The sequence below is a fragment of the Pan paniscus genome, chromosome Y (assembly GCF_029289425.2).
Source record: "Pan paniscus chromosome Y, NHGRI_mPanPan1-v2.0_pri, whole genome shotgun sequence".
Taxonomy (NCBI): domain Eukaryota; kingdom Metazoa; phylum Chordata; class Mammalia; order Primates; family Hominidae; genus Pan; species Pan paniscus.
In genome coordinates this window covers 28,118,346-28,137,900 of record NC_073273.2, presented here as the reverse complement: position 1 = coordinate 28,137,900, position 19,555 = coordinate 28,118,346, and the positions used below count along the sequence as shown (strand labels likewise).

Genomic DNA, 19,555 nt, shown 5'->3' with positions numbered 1-19,555 from the left:
CACCGAGATGTTCAGCGGGCTGTTCAGTGAGGACCAGACCCCTCCGATTTGAGCAAGGGAGGTGCACTTCGCAGCGTCACACCGTCCTCATCGCCCAGCCAGACCTGCCCCTCAAGTCCTTCTCCGGACTCCCTTGGCGATGGGGTGGCACCGCTTAGGAAAGGCGGAGGCCCACACCGCCCTGTCCCTTCCTCCAGAGCTGCGCACCACGGGGGAGGACAGACAGCGCATGCTGGGATTGTAGTTCTCAGGTCGGCGACCAATGGGCTGCAAACCGTTAAGACACCATAACTCCCAGCACTCCTAGCTAGGGACGCGCCTCCCTATCCTTCGCTGCCATACTACACACCACCCCCAAACCCAGCGCATGCTGGGATTGTAGTCCGTTGGCCTCGCAACCAATGGGCCGGAAATACTTAAAGTACTATGACTCCCAGGATGCCTTGCGAGGTACCCGCCGTCCCGATCCTTCCTCTAGGGCTGCGCACCGCCCCCAAGCCCAACGCATGCTGGGATTGTAGTCAGGTAGGCCTGAGACCAACGGACTGGAAACTGTTAAGAGACCATAACTCCCAGCACGCCTGGCTAAGGACGCACCTCCCTATCCTTCCCTCCAGTGCTACACACCGCCTCGAAGCCCGGTGGCTGCTGGGATTGTAGTGTGCAGGCCGGGGCCCAATCGCTGGAAACCGTTAAGAGACCATAACTCCCAGCATGCCTGGCCAGGGACGCGCCTCTCTATCCTTCCCCCCGCCCCCCCCCACCCGGCGCGTTAAACACCGCCCCAATCCCTGTGCATCCCGGGATTGTAGTTCGGTAGCCTTGCGATCGACGTGCTGGAAACCGTTTAAGGACTATGACTCCCAGGATGCCATGCCAGGGAACCCACCCTGTTGACCTTTCCTCCAGGGCTGGGCACCGCCCCTAAGCCCAGCGCATGCTGGGATTATAGTCCGACTGTCGCGACAAAAAGGCTGGGAGTGGATCTGAGACTACAGTGCCAACACTACGGGGTAAGTTTCATCTTCTCTGAGACTACAGTTCCAACACTACGGGGAAAATTTCATCTTCTCCTCCGCCCCTCCATGTTTCCAGTGCAATTCCTCCCTGCTGTGGGGAGCCTATCTGTTCCCAAACTTCTGCGTGCGAGGAGACAGCATGGCCAGGGCAGGTGGTCTCACTTGTAATTGTGACACAGTCTCCCCACGTGCCAGTTGCACGACTGTGTGCCTGAAGTTTGATTTTTCTCTGACAAGATAGAGCCCGGGAGCTTCCGACAGCCTGCCCAGCATTGCCATAACGCTTGCTCGCGGAGAGCTGGGCGCGCCCAGACCTTTGCAGGGCCCCTCCCTCAGCCCCGACCCTTCTCCTCGCCCCTCCCCTGCCACGCCCCTTTCGACAGCTGGAAAGTCATCTACCTTTAATAACAGTCATCTTTGCAAAAAAAGAAAAAAAAAAAACTCTGAGAATAACCTATCTTCCATTCTATTTACTATTTATTTCCATAGTATCCATAAATAGTAGCAATTAGAAATCATAGCAAGTCAAGCAAAATTCCTGCCTTGACTGTTTCATAAACCACGATATGGCCTTGCTGTGGTTTTATTTGTATTTTGTTTTGTATTTATTGACCTTTTGGATATAAATATTTAGGTATTTGGATAGTTTTTGGAAGTATTCCGCTATTAGTTTTTGATTTGCTTTTGTTCCCTATTTAATTTTTTTTTTTTTTTGTCTCTCCCTTCTCCTTAGACTCAATCATTCCACAGGTCTCGAGAACTCTGTTCATTTCCTTTAAACTTTTTGTACTTTTTTTTCCCCAGACTGATAATTTCTATTGCTGTGTCTTCTGTTTTAAATCTGTGGACAAACTCAAAATTTTTTTTCATTTCCTTATCTATTTTTTTTTTATATATAAGTTCATTTCTTTGCTGAAGTTCCACATCTGTTTGTTTATGAACAGAATATTTTCTTTTTTCCCCATGAACATATTCATAAAAACTGCCTTCAAATTCTTGTCTGCTGATTGCAACATCCTAGGATAGCTTCTACTGCCTGCTTTTGATATTGTGTATGGATTACATTTTCACGTTTCTTTACAAGTCTTATGGATTTTAAAATTGTGTACTAGAAACTATAAATGACAATTATAGATAGAAACTCTGGATTTTGTTGTTTTACCTTGAAGACTTTTGTTTTATAAACAGGGTTCATTGGGCTAGTGTCAAACCAATGCTTATCTCCGCTACAGTGGGCATAGCTGAAATCTTCATTCACTTGTTAAACACATATGTCATATATGTATTATGCATAGGCGTTTTTCTAAAATAATATATTTTATTCAAGTTTCATCATCGTTATTTGTGAGAGTTGAACAAGCTACTCCACAGTTAGTGGAAGTCAGAACCTCAGTTTTATTTGATTGTAGTATTTTATATAAACGAAATTATATAGTATGTATACTTGTACATCTATTTTCTTTCTTTCCTTTTCTATCTTCTTTCTTTCCTTTTCTTCTTTCTGTCTTTCTTTATCTCTTTTCTTTCTCTTTCTTTTTCTCTTTCTTTCTTTCTTTCTTTTTCCTTCCTTCTTTCTTTCTCTCTTCTTTTTTCTTTCTTTTCTGCAGGTTGGTGTGCAGTGGCATGATCTGACTGCAACCTCTGCCTACCAGGCTTAAGATATCCTTCCACTTCAGCCTGTTGAGTCACTGGGACCGCAGCCTTGCACCACCATGCCCGGCTAATTGTTTTGTGTTTTTGGTAGAGACAGGGTTTCACCATGTTGCCCAAGCTGGCATGTCTACTGTCTTTTATGCAACATTACATTTGTGATATTCACCCACCATTTGCAAGCAGCTATAGTCTGTTCATTTTAGAAAGTAGTTTTTACATTTTAGTAAAATATGAAAATACATAAAATTAACCATTTTAGTATTGTTTTGTGTGTGTGCAGTTTAAAGAAATTAAATACATTCACATTGTTTTGCAACGATTGTCCACGTTCATAAGGAACTTTTTTTCAATCTTTTAAAACTGAAGATCTGTACCCAGTAAACAGCACTCCCTTCCCATTGCCCTTTGTGTAGTCCCTGGGAACTACTCTTCTACTTTGTGTTTCTATGAACTTAACTGCTCTAAATATCTCTTATGAGTGGAAACATACAATATAGCAAAAAAATCATGAGGAAGAATAATGTATACTATATAACATATGTTTATCCATTTTAAGAAAAATGCTAGCAGAGATCAGGTCATGGTGATTATAGAGAAAGGTAGGTAACAGTGAAAAGGGGATTGGGTGCATTAAATTTACGACGTGATGCCTCAAGTGCCAGAGCAGTGAGCTTTCTGCCCCACTCGCAGGGCTGGTCAATGGTGCGGCTGGGACCCTATTCGAGCAGCCTGACTTCCAGAGCCCATGCTTAGTACAAACTTCAGTGAACCATGAAAGCAATTCCAACAACAGGCACTTAAGGGCTCTGAGATTTTATCACAGCCTGTTCTTCATGGATAGCAACTTCAGAGAAGAGTGACAGCTGTGAGGTTCCAGAAGCCACACCTCAGGTCCCCCAGTTCCTCCCCAGCAGCTGGGGTCCAGCTGCAACAGGGCCTGATGCCGGCCAGGGAACCATGGCCACAGGCTGTGTGAGGCTGGCGGCAAGACAGGCTCCCCTCCTGCCCTCTGCTCATCTGCTAGGTCTTTGCCTTTTATTCTGATTGTGCTGCTCCAGGCTTGGAACCAAGCCAGAAATTCCTCTTGAGTCTGAAGATGATGATTGTTTCCAGCTATCTGGAACCGCTGCATCTCCTGGAGGACTTTAATCTTCTGGAGACAGAGGGAAAGACAGGATGCTGACAGGGCCTGGGTGAGAGACTCTGTAGGGGCCTTATAAAAGAAGAAGGGAGCAGGGCTGGTCTATGGGGTGTTTCTTTTAAGAGGCTGTCACCTCTCCTCCAATATCATGCAGCCCTAACTTGTTCTCAGAGTTGAATGTAAACAGCCCTCCCTCTAGGAACTTGTCATCAACTTCACTCCCCGGACTGCACCCTGCATTAGGATAGGTCTCCTCCTTCTCTGTGTATTACTCCCTTTCAATAAATCTTAGATGTGGAAGACGGGACCAGGGAATGTCCTGCCCAGGGTGATTTCTGATTTCCACCTCCACCCTCCCGCAAAGTGAGGACTTCAGCTACTGCTCACCTTTGTGTTTTTCTGGGTTTTGATCATATTTCTCTGGAAGACAGAAAGCCAAAGACCATCAGAAAGGTCCGCTGGTCCATGAGTAGCCTCCATTTCCTGGGATTTCCAAGCTTCACCACCAACAGAGCCACCAGGGTCAGAGAATGTGCACAAAAGAGGCCTTGCAGCTCTGCAGCTTCACTACTCAGGGAGTGGGACTGATGGCTGCTGTTCAGCCTCCATCACTCATGAGTAAAATACCCTGTTTACGGGGTGGGGAGGGCTGTGAGGCCCTTGCAAGAAATTTTGGCAAGGACTGAGATCTAGGAACTCAGTTCAAGACTCTCTTCTCCCAGACCTCAGGATCCTGGTCCCTGACCCGTCTGCTCCAGGCTCACTCACATCCACACACTCCTTCATGGCAATGTCCAGCATCACCAGGTCAGTGAGGAATGTCTCCAGAGAGGGCATGACACCTGCACCATCAGAGTGGTAGTGGTGAGGAGCACCTGCTCTCAGGTGCCCACCCAAGTCCTGTCCCCTGAAATCTTATAAACCCCTGCCTCCTGGCGCCCTCTACCTAGGTTACCCACTTGGAGTAGCTGAAAACCCTCAGCTCTCTTTTCCCAATTCTCTATGTCTTTCCATTAGCTGTCCTCTATGGCCATTAACCTCACCATAATTACCTCCTTGGTGGGATTTTAATAAGCCACAAGGTCATGTGGTCCCTGGCTCCACCTGTTTTAAAAGCCACAGGGAGCCCAGCTCTCCCAGGCCTTCCTCTGGTCTGTCTAATGAAGGTGTTTTAGGCACTGCAGCCCCAGGAGAAAAGGGCTGGAGTAGAAAGCCCCTCTGCTTTTTTGATTTGGAGGTCTCCAGCTGGGAGAAATAAGCTCTGTTCTCTGAAACCCTGGAGCCCTTCCCCACTACAGGTACATTCACCTTCTGCTGTCACAGCTTCATCTGGGCTCTCTGGGGCTCCGCTACAGGGTAGACAACTTATAGGTCTCCATCTGCTAGGATGAGGGACAAGGTCAGTGAAAATATGCTTCTTTCAGTTGTGCCTCAGCCACACTAACCTTGGACACGGATAAGTGGCCTGAGTCAGCTTGTCTAGTGCTCTGACCACCTCCAGTGAGCTCTGACTCTAGACTCCCTCCCAGGTCCAACACTCCCTGGATGTGTCATTTTGGGCATGCAGTCGGGTTTCCCTGAGCTCTTTCCTCAACTGGAAAGTGTGGTGGGAACCAACTACCTCACAAGGCCTCTTAACACCTCGGTTTCATGTGGCTGTCATGATTGCTGTCACCGTCATCCCTCTCAGGATGAGCCAGACACAAGCACCCTCAGATTCTCTTTCTCCCTGAGCCCCATGATCGCCTTGTGAGGCCTGCCCAACAGGCTCATCATTCCTACATTTTCCACATAAGAAAACAGAGGCCCAAAGGGGCAATGACATGCCAAGGACCCCGCAAGAGAGGCCAACTCCTCCCTCAACCTGGAGGGACTGTCCCAGCTGTCCTCATCCAACACCCTAGCATCACCACTGACCAGCATTGCATCTTCTAAACTCTATGAGTGACAATATTCCCAGCCAGGCCCTGTGGTGGTGGACATGGTTCTGAGAATTGGGAATCTAAGGTGGAGGAAAAGTTAAATATTTAATATGAACTCAATTGAACATGGGCACAAACAATGGTCACCAAGTCCTGGAACAGGTTGTATGAGCCCCTTGAGGTATTCATCCAGCGCTGTTTCAGAGAAACCTTTCAATCCATTCCTATACGTTAGTGATTGAAAAAACAACAGATAATTGCAAAAACAAGTCGATCTTTTGTGTTCCTTGAGCCCAGTTGTGAAGGGCACCTGTGACTGCGCCTCATGCCAAACAACTCATTACGAAAAGAGCTAGGGTTCCAGACTGTGCCGAGGTTTCATGAGACCTCTCCTTTTCTGTACATGGACAGGTGGCCGACTCTGGAGCCCAGGCTTTTGCTTCCCAATCTGGTAATGAATCCTCCATAGTCTGGTGAGTGTAAATATACATATATATATGTATATAAATGTGTATATATACATATATAGATGCATATATATGTATATATATATAAAATATACATATAAATATACATATATATATTTTCTTTCTCTCTTTCCCATTGCAATTTGCTTATTATATTATTTGCTTATCATGTCTGCATTGCCATACACTTGGGATAAAGGCTGTTTATCCTTAAAACTATTGTGGGTGCCTTTTCTTTTCCCCTCGTGCCTTTCCCACACAGGAGCGCAGGTGATGGAATCTCGAAGTGACCTCACTTCCTTAGTTACAAACTCAAAGGAAGTTGAGAACTCTGGTAACCTGGAGCCCTCATTCTAGAGACAACCTTGTATTTACTAAGGAGAGTGTGAAGACAGCAAGATGTTCTCCTACTATGTCTTGAATTTCTGAGGCTCTCATCTCAGGAAGGCTTGAACTGAGAAACTTTTTTTTATGATGGAGACAGTGCTCATTCTGCACCACTGGCTCTTCTGGCCATTTGGAAGGGGTTACCCATGGATAACACAAGGCCATCCATGGCAGGCCTATCCAGGCCAGGCCTCACCTTTGATATCATCTCGGTAGCCACACACCCCTCCTCATCGCCACGTCTCGTGGGAAAGAAAGAGATAATGGGTCCTTTCTTGACAGGAGCAGGTTTCCATATATTGGGAGGCTAAAATCCTGTCAAATTTACACCACAGGTTACAGCTGGCAGGAGGGGAAGGTGAGTGCTGGGGATCACCTTTGTCTGTTCAGATGTTTATTCTAAGGCTTCAAGCTGTCATCTTGTTTTCTCCCTGGCTGGAGGTCTATGCAAATGCTCCTATGTGCCTGATATGGGGAGTAGACTTTCTAACTGGAATTTCCTCTGCGGGGAAAGCCAGGATGCCATTGATGCCTCTTGGCCAGGCTTCCAGGCACTCTCTTTGCAGAACTCTATTCAGGAGATCCCTGAGGAGCTGTTTGATGAGTCCAACTACTCTATCTCATTGAACAAAAGGCAGGTGCACCATGCCAACAACCATGGCCCGTGCTAGTCTGGAGTCAAGGTGGGCACAGAGAGGTCTCCAAATGGAAAAGACCAGGGAAGCCCAGGACCATGACCCAAATGTGAGGATTCCCCAGAAACCGTTTAGGGCTTTCTCCATTAAGTACCCACAGTTCCTTCCCAGAGGAATCTGGCCTCCATTAGTCCATAATGGCAACTTAGGTGCACAGTAACCAGTCATATGCTTGCAGGAATGTCAAAAGAAACACTTCTGTGTTGTTTTTACTTTACATTAGGTTGTGAGTATCTTTGCATGTTGCTATTATTTTTATTGTTATATCTACCCACCCCAGATACTTCCTGTAGCAGGCAGCTTCATTGCCTTGCCAGACCTTCTCTAAGTCTTAGAAGTTCACACTGTTACCAGAGAGAGGTTTTACCCAAAAAGTGGGAGTTATGCAAAAGGGTCTTATGAGACTCTATACATGTGTCTCCCAGAGCCCACCTCTATAGCCTCATCAGGACAGGAGATTTGCCCTCATATGTCTTCATAAGATTCCATAAGTGGAGCCTTTCCCTCAGTAATTTAGCCTTTTAATACTGGTTGAGCCTGACATAGTAAATTCTATTTCCACTTTAGCCATGTTACAGGGAATATACTTTTTTTTTTTTTTTTTTTTTTTGATACGGAGTCTTGCTCTGTTGCCCAGGTTGGAGTGCAGTGGCACAGCCTCTGCTCACTGCACTCCGCCTCCTGGGTTCACACCGTTCTCCTCCTTCAGCCTCCTGAGTAGCTGGGACTACAGGCGCCTGTCGCCATGCCCAGATAATTTTTTTTCTGTGTGTGTGTGTGTTTTTTTTTTTTTTTGGTAGGGACAGAGTTTCACCATGTTAGCTAGAATGGTCTCCATCTCCTGACCTCATGATCCACTCGCCTTGGCCTCCCAAAGTGCTGGGATTACAGGTGTAAGCCACCATGCCTGGCCGCTACAGGGAATATCTTATCTGTGTCCTAATAGGCTGTAACAGTTTGCTATGACTTCCGTAATACAGTACCACAGGCTGAAGTTCTTTAACGACAAAAATGGAATGTCTCACAATTCTGGAAGTTAGAAATCCAACCTCAAGCTACTGGCTGTGTGGTTTCTCTGAGGTCTCCATCCTTGGCTTGTAGATGATCATCTTCTATCTCTGTGTTCACAAGATCTTCTCTTGTGCTTTTCTGTCCTTCCTGCCTCTTCTAATAAGGGCTCCAGTCATCTGGAATTAGGATGCACCCCAATTAATTCACTTAACTACATTTGCAGAGGCTATATGTTCAAATATAGTCACGTTCTGAGGCACTAGGTGTTAGGACATGAACATATAATTTTTAGGAAGGGAATGCAATCTAGCTCACAACATTTACTAATCCCTTGTAGATTATAGTCTCCCAGGAAAATGATTACTCAGTGAAAGAGTGGGAAAGTGTAAAGTTTTAATAGGTAAAGCCGGAATATATTCCAAAAGGGTTGTGAAAGGTATACTGTAAATAGTAGTTTCTGAATTTATCTACTTTTGTGTATCCAGACCCCCTTGGATGTTAACATTCTTTTAATTTTTTTGTCAATCTGCTATCTATGTGGCAAAAAATTATGTTTCTATTTCAATTTTTCAACTGATATATTTGAGTTACCTTTCAGTTGATTTATACCTATTTGGATTTTCTGTTCCCTCAGTTAACCTGCTCAATTCCTTGGCCCTCTGAGGGGTTTCTCTCACCTTGGAGTCCCCGAGCACTGACACCTTTGTCAGGTGTGGGGTTGCTGTAGTTGTTTCTCAAGACTCCTTTTAAGGTTTTAAAAGACCCAGTTAAGTTGCTTTAAGTCAAAAGGGTTGTCTTAGGGTATCTTGTCCTGTGCCCTGTCTCTAAAATAGAAAGAAAGTGAGGCTTCCCCATGCCCTTTCCTCTATGTCAGGGACAGACATAGAGCCTCAGGTAGCTTAAAGGGAATTTCATGCAACCCTCACCGTGGAAGATTCTCATTCTTACCTGTGTTTTTCTGAGCAGCCATTTGACATCACAGAGCCTTGTTTTCTCATTTGTAGACTGAGAATGTTTTTTTGAGAATTCTCTGGGATAATGTTCTTCATAAAGATTATTAATACAAGTGGGTGCTGTTGTCTTACAGCTGATATGATATCGTGAAGGCCTTGAATGTATTCATGGTTTAATTATTCTCTACCTGCACATTAAGTTTGATATCAGAGGCCTAAAATCTTTTTCACCATAAACACCCATGTCCTCCACATGCCCAAATCTCTGAAGGATGGGGATTTCCTGATCTGAGCTCCACATTCCAGGCCTCTGGTGTTTCATGGTCTTGCCATGAAAGGTCTTGTCCCCTCCCCAAGAGGAAATGAGTCTATTCTGAACCTAGAGGTGTGAATGATGCCAATGCGCCAAACCAGGCACAACGGAGAAGCTGACAAAGTCCCTGACAGCACCTTCCAGGGTCAAACTCTCTTCTTCTTTAACATTTTTCTCAACTTTTACCAGGACTTCCCCACCACTCTATAGTTTCTGGACCAGCTGTGTAGTAGTTGAGCATATGTCTTCTCCAAGGCACAGTGGTGACTCTGCCAGCTACTAACTGTGTCTTAGGATACCAGTGCATCTTTATCAGCCTCAATTTGCAGTTGCAATTCTCTATAGAGAATTGTAAAATGAGCCTCTGTTCTGTACGAGAGACGTGCAAGGGGAGAAGAAAACACACACACAAAAAAACCTTTAAGGGTAAACAAGCCTTATCTCATGCAAATGGCAGTGCAGCTATAATAAGCAAATTGCAATGGGAAGGGGAGAAGGGAAACATATATACATATTTACGTTTACCAGACTGCAGAGGATTCATTACCAGACGGGGAAGCAATAGCCTCGACTCCAGAGTAGGTCACCCATCCGTGCACAGACAAGAAGAGGTCTTATGAACTTTCGGCGTGGCCTAGGGCCCTAGCTCTTTTTGGAATGAGTTGTTTGGCATGAGGCCCAGTCACGAGGGCTCTTCACAACTGGGCTCAAGGAACATGAAAAGGTTAACTTGTTTTTGCAATTGTCTGTTGTTTTTCAATAACATATAGGAATAGATTGAAACAGATACTTCTCCAAAACAGTGCTGGACGAATGCTTCAAGCGGCTCATGCAACCTGTTCTGGGACTTAGTGACCATTGCTTTTGTCCATGTTCAATTGAATTCAAATTGAATATTTAACTTTCCCCCACAACCTTATATGGTTTTTGTGAGAAATGAATGGCATAAAACATGAAAAGTGGATCCCTAATGCTTGGCTTTGTGGAAAGGCTGCTGGGGCATGCTCTGATTTTTCGTATTTATTATTTTTTTTCTCTTCTTTCACCCCAGAAGGTCTTTCATGTCACAATGACTCATGTCCCTCTATAATTGGACAATTATATAGAAAACAAACATGTTCTTACATTTGTAAAGGGCGTTTGAGCTTCCTGTTAGCTGAACTTTGTCCTTGAAACAGAGAGATCCTGTTATCTCTCTGAGTGTGCCCCAGGCACACTCAGACATAGCTAAAGAGGTTGTAGTTAGGGCTTATTTATTCATCACGTATATATAATGCAGTTTTCAGACATTTGGCATAATTCAGTGAAGACAGCAGATGACAGTTCCTGGGCCACAATTTACTTCAGGGAGTCAGACACTGAGAGTGGACATCATAAGCAGGTCATGTTCACGGAACGTGAGATCTGACGTTCTCATGCTCTTCTCTAGGAATGGATGCACCTGTCAGCTTCTGATCAGAATGACAGACCCAGGATCAAGCATAACATTTAAATAGATGAAGAAAACTTTTTTCCAAAAGGTAACATCGCTTTATGATAAAAATTCTCAACAAATTAGGTGAAAATAAATTCACTTCAAAGTATTAAAGGCCATGTATTACAAATGAATAGCTGGGTGGACAGATGTGCCATAAGGCAAGGGCATCCGCTTCCCTAGATACATATCCAGGGGCACAGAGAATGAGCAGTTCCAGGGTTGTGCTTCACCTGAGGTCCTCTCCAGGTCGGTTTCAAGAGGACAGGACTGCGGTTCTGCATCCACCTCTGTGGAGAGCTGGAAGTAAAACGAGCTATGCTCCACCTCAGCCTAATGTAGACAATGGCTACAGAAAAGACTGTTTTCTTCCTCATAAATAGGGGTGCTCGAAGTGGGTAACCTCGATTGTTTCACATACTCATAAGTGTCTGCCAGCCTTGGTTCTTCATTGGTGAACTAAGACTCTTTGCTCTGAGACTCTGCAAAAATGCTTCTACTCCCTGAGGCCCTTCAAATCACGCAGAGGCATGGCCACTCCAGAGGGATTTTGGGTAGATAAAGATGGGATAGAGCTAAACGTGCCACAGCACTGGACCCTGACTCTGAAGTCACGGGAAAATGCCAGTTCCTGTTGGGTTTTCGAGCTCCTCATTTGAAAGTCGTTTTAAATAATTTCCCTGGATAAGGGGAGGGTGCCTCATGAGTAAATAGCACACCCCAAATGGTGGAGGCAAAGAGAGGGCAATGGAGGATTCCAAGGTCACTCATTGTACTTGGAGCCTTCTGATCCTGCTCCTTTGTCCCCTGGAACTCTAAAGAGTCAGTGTCTTGAGGACGCAAAAAAATGGTACCTGATTTTTTTCCATAATGTTCCTGCATGGGGCTGCAGTGTTAGTGATGGCCTTGAGGTGGTTACAGCCTGCTGTGTTTCTGGTGCCTATTGAGATTTGCCGGAGCAGCTGGAGCAAGTAAGAGTCACACACCTCATGTTATTATCGACAGTTTCCACATTGCCCACTTAGCCAATCTCTTTTCCCTTGCACTCACCCTTTGCCAGCTACCTTGGTGGGCCCAACATGTAGCACAGAAAATGATTACATCATGGCTGCATGCCCCTCTGAGGACAGAACAGTCTGAAGACAGCTCGACAAAAGCACTAAAGCAAGTATATATAAAAGAAAAGAGCAAGGACTATCATATAAAGTAGAATGTTGAGAAGAGCTGCAAAGTCATTGCATGTGGGTACCCAAAGGCCTCACTGAGGTGATCTTTAATCCATGATGAGAATGACAACAGGGAGGCATCTCTGCACAAGAATGTGTCAGCGAGAAGCCACCCTTGGTGAAGAGTCTTACAGGTGTGAGTTTGGCAGAGATTAGAAAGGGACCAATATGGTACAGACAGCCTGAGGAAGAGATAAGCAGAGGCATGGAGAATCCTGGGGCTCGGGAGATGAGGCTAGATATCTGCTCCTTCTGACAACATGGCCCTAAAACTTAGCACCTTTCAATAGTATATACTATATCACAATTTGTGTGGACCAGAATCTGGACACAGTTTAGTTAGCTGCCTCTGCCTTCACGTCCCTTATGAGATTGCGGAAGTGATCTCAACTGAAGGTGGACCAGGAAAGCATCAGACTTTAAGCTCATGCTTGTGAAAATTGGCAGGGTTAAGTGTAGACTGAGAGCATGACCTTACTTCTGTCTACTGGCCTGAGCACTCTCTCCGTTCTTTGTTATGTGCGTCTGTACATAGAGCATCTCATAGCATTGGAGCTTGCTTCCTCTGTTCGAGGAATACAATTGAGAGACAGAATTAGGCAAACAGGTTCACACAAAAAGAGACAGAAAGAAAGGGAAAGACTGAGGAAGCAAATAGGAAAAACCCAGTAGGAGGAATAATGACAGCTTTAAAAAAAATCTTGAGAGTTACAATAATTTGTATTAAAATTGTAACCCCCCGTGTAATGCTATAAGGAGATAGGTTGTAATTAACTCCTGAGGTTGAGGCCATGATGATTGAGATTATTGGCTTTATACAAGAAACCCCAGGGGGATGTCTGTCTCCTACCAAATGAGAATAAAACTTGATGTGTGCAGTCTGAAATTCAGAAGAGTCATCACCAGAGCTCAACCATGCTAATACCCTGATCTCAAGTTTCTAACCCCTAGGAGTGTGAGAAATTAAATCCTGTTGTCTATAAGCTGTCTAGTTCATGGTTCTTTGGTATAGCAGCCTGAACTAATACAAAAGTCATACACTATTGTGTATTCCATTCGACAAAAGCTGAATTTGTGCCTCCAAACTATCAAAAAAAAAAAAAAAAGACTTTAAAAATTGGATATTTAGAATGAAAGATAAGAAACAGCTTGTTGAAACACTTACGTTTCCTCTGCTTATAAGATTTTTAAAAATTGGCTGGAATTTGTTGGAACCAATATGGTCAACTGAAGTCCATGGAGAATGAGTTTGCTGATGTTAGAGCCCAAATTTCCACTGCATGTTTCATACTAACTCTCCCTGAATATTCATGTGACCTGTGAGGAAGCAAGAGGAGCTGACTGTGCATGTCTCATGACTTTCCATATTACTACTTTTCTTCCAGCAATCCCCTCCTAATCCAGAGCCCACTTCTTAAGCTTTTTTTAATCAACACTGTCAAATTGTTCATTGTTGGTATATGGAAATGCAGTTTTTGTTTCTGTTTTGTAAAAATAATTATTTTATCTCTCAAATCTAGATTACCAATTCATTCAGAATAAATATGCTGTATATATTGGTAGTCATTTAACTTTTTCCAATAAGCTATCCAATTTCAATGTGTCTAAATGTGTAAAAATGTTGAATTGTGTTAGATTTTCCCTGACTCTCACCTGTCATTTATCAGTCAGAATTACATTGCTGCACACATAGAACTTTCATTTCTGGGGCCGGGCCTGGTGGCTCATGCCTACATTCCTAGCACTTTGTGAGGCTAAGGCAGGTGGACCACCTGAGATCAGGAGTTCGAGACCAGCCTGGTCAACATGGGAAAACCCCACCTCTACTAAAAATACAAAAATAAGCTGAGTGTGGTCGTGGGAGCCTGTATTCCCAGCTACTTTGGAGGCTGACACAGGAGAATCACTTGAACAATCCCACAACAAAAAACAACGAAAGTTAGTCTTCATGTCAAAAGTCTTCAATGTATTTTTTTTATCACAGGATTGCTTAGTGCAACATTTAATGGAATAGATGCATGCTACTGAGATGTAGTTCTCCAAGATTCTCTTAGAGTTTGTTGTTTTGTTGTGTCTTATATCAAATATCTGTCCTGTTCCAGGCTATTTTTGAAAGATTTTTGTACACAAATAACCTGGAAAAAGGGTACTAGTTTTTCTCTTCAGGTGAATGGCAGATAATTACTCAATCAATATAATAAAGACAATTTTTCTCTGTGAGGCAAAGGTTGGACAGGTTTGCATGTAACCTACTTTAAAAAGATTGAGGTTTCTTAGTCTTGAGTCTGCTCAGCTGTGGCACAAATCTTCCCTGTGTGCAATGTCCATCTGAGCCTTTTGAAATCCCTCTAAAAAATGTAATATGGACAAGGACAACTAATACAAACATAAGGCTTTTGCCTCCAGGTAGGCAGTAAATAGTAGGTATTTTTTTCACACTTCAGTGTCTCATGCCTTCTACCAGCATCCATGAAAATGGAAGGTTAATAGGTTGGTTTACAAATGGGATAAAATCTTAGATCCTTCACAATTCTTTAATTTTGGAGATGAGAATGGGATGCTGAGATAAACACAACTTTCTGAAAGGGGAAGAGGCACAAATACTTGAAGAGCTTGCAAGGGATATGAGAAGTTCCCCTAGGACCAACAGCAAATTCTCTCAGTCAAGTGGTAAGTTTGGTGAAACAATGGATCAAGACTCTGCTGTCTGCTAATGAGGCTGATCCTTGAGAAGATTATAATAATGAGCCTGAGAGTTTTGCATGTTCTTTTTTCTCCTGCTGGAAAGATCAAGGAGTTCTTAAAGCTAATGTTGAGGCTTGGATGAGTCCAAAACACGAGAAGTTCATGTGGTTCAGCTGTGAGCAGATAAAAGGCTACTAAAAGGCTACATTAAACAGGTCTTGTAAGTCTCTCCTTTACCCACATGAAGGAACCCACTCCCTCTGCACTTCTAATTTTTTTTTCCTTTGTCTATAGCTAACTTCAGCAACTTTAAGTATTAAACTACATAAGATTGGAGATTTGGATGGGGGAACACAAATGTATATAGCTCTGGTTAAATAGTTTTGGGGACGTTCTGGGAGAATTTTCTGCACCCAGAAACGTTGTCCAAGGGGAATCATGAGAAAATGGGCGACCCCGTGTGCCTTCGTCCCCTCCCACTTCCTCGCCCACCCCTCCATCAGGGATCCCATGTATTCCAGGATGACACGTGTTTTGGTTGTCTTTGGGCGACACCTAGCGGCGACCATTATTGAAAATGTAAGCCGTACAGAACAGAAAAAGCTCTGGTCGTCTGCGCACAGCTCACTCACTGCAACGTCGAATTCTGGGGTTAAGCAGTCCTCCTGTCTCAAGTTCCTGAGTAGCTGAGAATATAGGCATGTGCCACACTGCTGGGCAATATTTTTAAGTAGTGGTAATCTCTCTCGATGTGTTGCCCAGGTTAGTCTCAAACTCCTGACCTCCATCCTCCCCACTTTGGTCTCCAGAAGTCCTGGGATTACAGGCATGAGCCACTCTGCTCACTCCTATAATTTGATGTTTTCAACAATACTATGTAATGAAATGCATCAATAAGACATTTTGCAAAAGAAAAGTGACTATCACGATATAAACTTGTATACTTATCATGTGCTCACATGAATGCATGTGCGTGTCTGTTTGAATGTTTTCTGAGAACTGATACTCTTTTCCCCAGGGACACTGGTTGAAGAGCTGTGAGGACTGTCTGGGTGGGTGTCCTGGGCCCGGAAACGTAATCCAAGAGAGATCAGAAGACCGGCGACCCCGTGTGCCTCCATCTCCTTCTCCTTCCTCGACAACCCCTAAACCAGGGACCCCACCCATTCCAGGCTGGCTTGTCGTTTGTTTGCCATTTGGTGTCACCTAGTGGTCACTGTTATTGAAAATGGAGGCATCACTCCCAAACTGGCCACCTGTGCACAGTCAGGGAAAACTGGTTTCTCTCGGGCCCCACCCTGACCTCAGGGGCACTCCTTCCCTCCCTCCCCCCATGCCTTTTTGCATAGGAAACCTCCACCCTGGCTGGGCCTCATTGCTTATTTATTTATTTATTTATTTATTTATTTATTTATTTATTTAGAGACAGAGACATTTTCGCTCTTGCAGTCCAGGTTGAAGTGCAATGGAGCCAACTCGGCTCACTGCAACCTCTCCATCTCAGATTCAAGCCATTCTCCTGCCTCAGCCTCCCCAGTAGCTAGTATCACAGGCACCCGCCACTACGCCCAGCCAATTTTTGTATCTTTAGTAGAGACGTGGTTTCCCCATGTTGGCCAGTCTGGTCTCGAAGTCTTGATCTCAGGTGATCCAGCCACCTCAGCCTCCTAATGTGTTGGGATTACAGGCGTGAGCCAGGGTGCCTGGCCTATCATTTGTTTTTCTTTCTTCCTTTTTTTTTTTTTTTTTTAATAAGCATGAACAGTTCTACCTGGGTTTTAAAAATTGTGTGAAAGAAAAATATATCTTGGGGCTTCCAAATCACTAAAGTAAAGGCAAAAGTCAAGCTGGCAACTGTTTAGGGCCTGCCTGCCGTTCTATTTCAAAGTCACTCCTCTGCTTTTTCCTTTTTTTTTTTTCTTCTTTCTTTTATGAGATAGAGTCTCACTCAGACTCTCACGCTGGAGCCCAGTGGAACGATCTCGGCTTACTGCAACATCAGCCTCCTGGTTTCAAGCGATAAATGCATATTTGATTGCCTCCTTTGGAGAGGCTAATTAGAAACTCCAAAGAATGCAACCATTTGTCTCTTAACTACCTGTGACCAGGAAGTCCCCTCCTCGCTTTAAGTCTTCCCGCCTTTGTTAAGTTGTCCCGCCTTTGCAGACCGAACCAATGTTCATCTTGCATACGTTGATTGATGTCCCATGTCTCCCTAGAATGTATAAAATGATAATATTCTTTGATTACCTTAGGCACATGTCCTCAGAACCTCCTGAGGCTGTGTCACGGGTGTGCGTCCTGAACCTTGGTTAAATAAACTTTCTAAATTAACTGAGACCTGTCTCAAGTTTTCAGGGTTCACAACGGAAAGTGCATTATAGCTCCACCGTAGACTTATCATTAAGAAAAACTATCCTAAATCTCTGTAGATGCAAAGAAACCAGCTGCATGTAAACTGTAAGAAACTAAATGGCACTTACTACAAGTAAATGAATAAATGCTGAGAAAAAAATCATGAACCGCTCACCTTTCAAAGAAGCAATCATACTATGAATTCTGTGTAATTTCCAGAGCCAGTTTGTTTCATAAGCTGTCCCCACCAAACTTGGAAACTATTATGCCGAGCTAATTTTTGTATTTTCATAGAGACAGGGTTTAACCATGTTGGCTACGCTGGACTCGAACTCCTGACAACAGGTGATCCGTTGGCCTCAGCCTCTCAATGTGCCGGGACTACAGGCTTGAGCCACTGAAGCTAGCGAGTTCTCTTTCTTTTGTGAAGGGCAAGGCAAAGTGGAATGGATTCACCTAAAAGCGGAGTGCATGTCCTGGAAAGCATCATGGTTAGACCCATGTGGACAGGTTAGTTTTACTGCGTGTGTTCTCCATGTGTTGTTGCCCATGTGTTGCTACCATGGTAATCCTGCTCAGTATGAGAGGAACCAAAGGTTCAGACATCTGGCGTACGTGTTTGGCTGAGGAGCCAATGGTGTGAAGCTACCATCTATGGGATTATGACTGACCGCCTCTAAGTCAGAATCCTGCCCAGAAGAAAGGATGCAGCAGCGCTGACAAGACTCGGTTGACCTCAGATTGACGGTGCCCCGCCTTTCCCACTGGCCAGATGCTCCGCCCCGCTGCGCGCCAAGACCTGGCTCCGGTGCAGAGAGCTCCTTGTCCTAAAAAATGGCGTGTGGCCAGAAAGGGGTTTGCTTCCTGGCCCATCACATAACACATTTATGTGGAATCTGATACTAAACCATTCGTAAACGCCCTGCTTCTGGGTTAGGGTTTCCTATGGAGCAGAGCAGCTCCCTCACTGCAACCTATTGAAAGTCAGCCCTCCACATGAGAGTCTCTCAACCAGTGTGCGAAAAACCTGGCGTTGTGGCGTGTCCTGTGTAATTCAGCCCTCGACATCTACCTTCCTTCTTCCCTCTTTTTGCCCGCGGGGAGTTAGTTCCCTGGCCTGCTCATGCCCACCCTCCCCCGAGCCCCCGGGCATGCAGCGGCTGTCTCTCGCGAGAGTTCATTGGCGCCCATCGTGCATTTGGGAGGTGCTGGTCTCCACCAGCGGACTTTCCAAGATGCAGCGCCGGGGGTTGCCGAGGTAGGGTTGGCACCCCTGCTCGATGTTCCAGCTCTGTGATTGAGCTTCTTTCCCCCACCCCACTGGGAATTACTCTAAGGGTTGGGACTGGATTCTTCGACCCTGGTGCGAATGGTTGAGGCGCAGGTGTCAGAGGTTGTGCTCCTGCAGTCCGTGTCCGAGTAGTGTTCGCGCGTGCACTGGGTGGCTGTTGGGGTCACAGTCCCTCTCCCCGCCCCAAGTGTGCTGGGATTAAAGACTAGCCAGTCACCACCCTTGTGTCTTTACTCCTCTCCGCTGCCCGGGTCAACCAGCGGACTGAGGGGGAATGGCTGGCAGGTCTGCCAAGTTAGATGGCCTCAAAGCTGGGCCGGTTCTGTGTGATAAGGTTCCAACTGGGTCTGACCGCTTCCATCCACGAGCACCACATTTGTGCTTTAGGGTGGACCCTGTCGATTAGACGCCGGCATTTGGCTTCTCGATCAGCCCGCGAGTCGACCGCCTGTGGGAAGCAAGCAACATCCAGTTGACATGGCCGCGAGCTTCTCTGACTGGAAGACCAGGGACTAGGGCCTAAGGCCCCAGGCCTCAGGTCGCCGGTCGCCGTGTCAACTGATGTCTGCGGCAAGCGTTGGACTTGCCCGTCAACTTGGGATTTTTAAGGTAGACCAGATAACTTTGGTCAGCAGCAGTACCGCTTGCATTCACTAGTTGTCGCTTTTCACTGCGTTGTTTCTTCCTCTCCAATTGTTTCCACAGTACTTTCAGTGGCTCTTTGTTTTCTTTTTCTTTTACTTTTCTTGCTCCTCTTTCTACCCACTGAAGTTGCTGTTGTTTTACATTTACCTTTTATTTATTTATATTTTTTGAGGCGGGTTGGAGTGTAAGAATGCAATCTCGGCTCACCTCCGCCTCAACTTTCCAGGGCTCCCTCAGGTGATCTTCCTATCTCAGCCTTCCAAGTGGCAGAGACTACAGGAATCACTTAATTCTGTGATGTCGAAGCTGAACTGAGCC

The 19,555-nt window shown here is 45.1% G+C and overlaps 1 long non-coding RNA gene across 1 annotated transcript; it reads left to right on the top strand.

Moving 5' to 3' along the window:
• Positions 1-915: 915 nt before the first annotated feature.
• On the top strand, positions 916-17,566 carry LOC129395616 (uncharacterized). Its single transcript, XR_008622953.2, has 3 exons — positions 916-1,013; positions 10,991-11,081; positions 15,965-17,566. It is a non-coding gene; the product is annotated as an uncharacterized LOC129395616 (long non-coding RNA).
• The last annotated feature ends 1,989 nt before the right edge of the window (positions 17,567-19,555 follow it).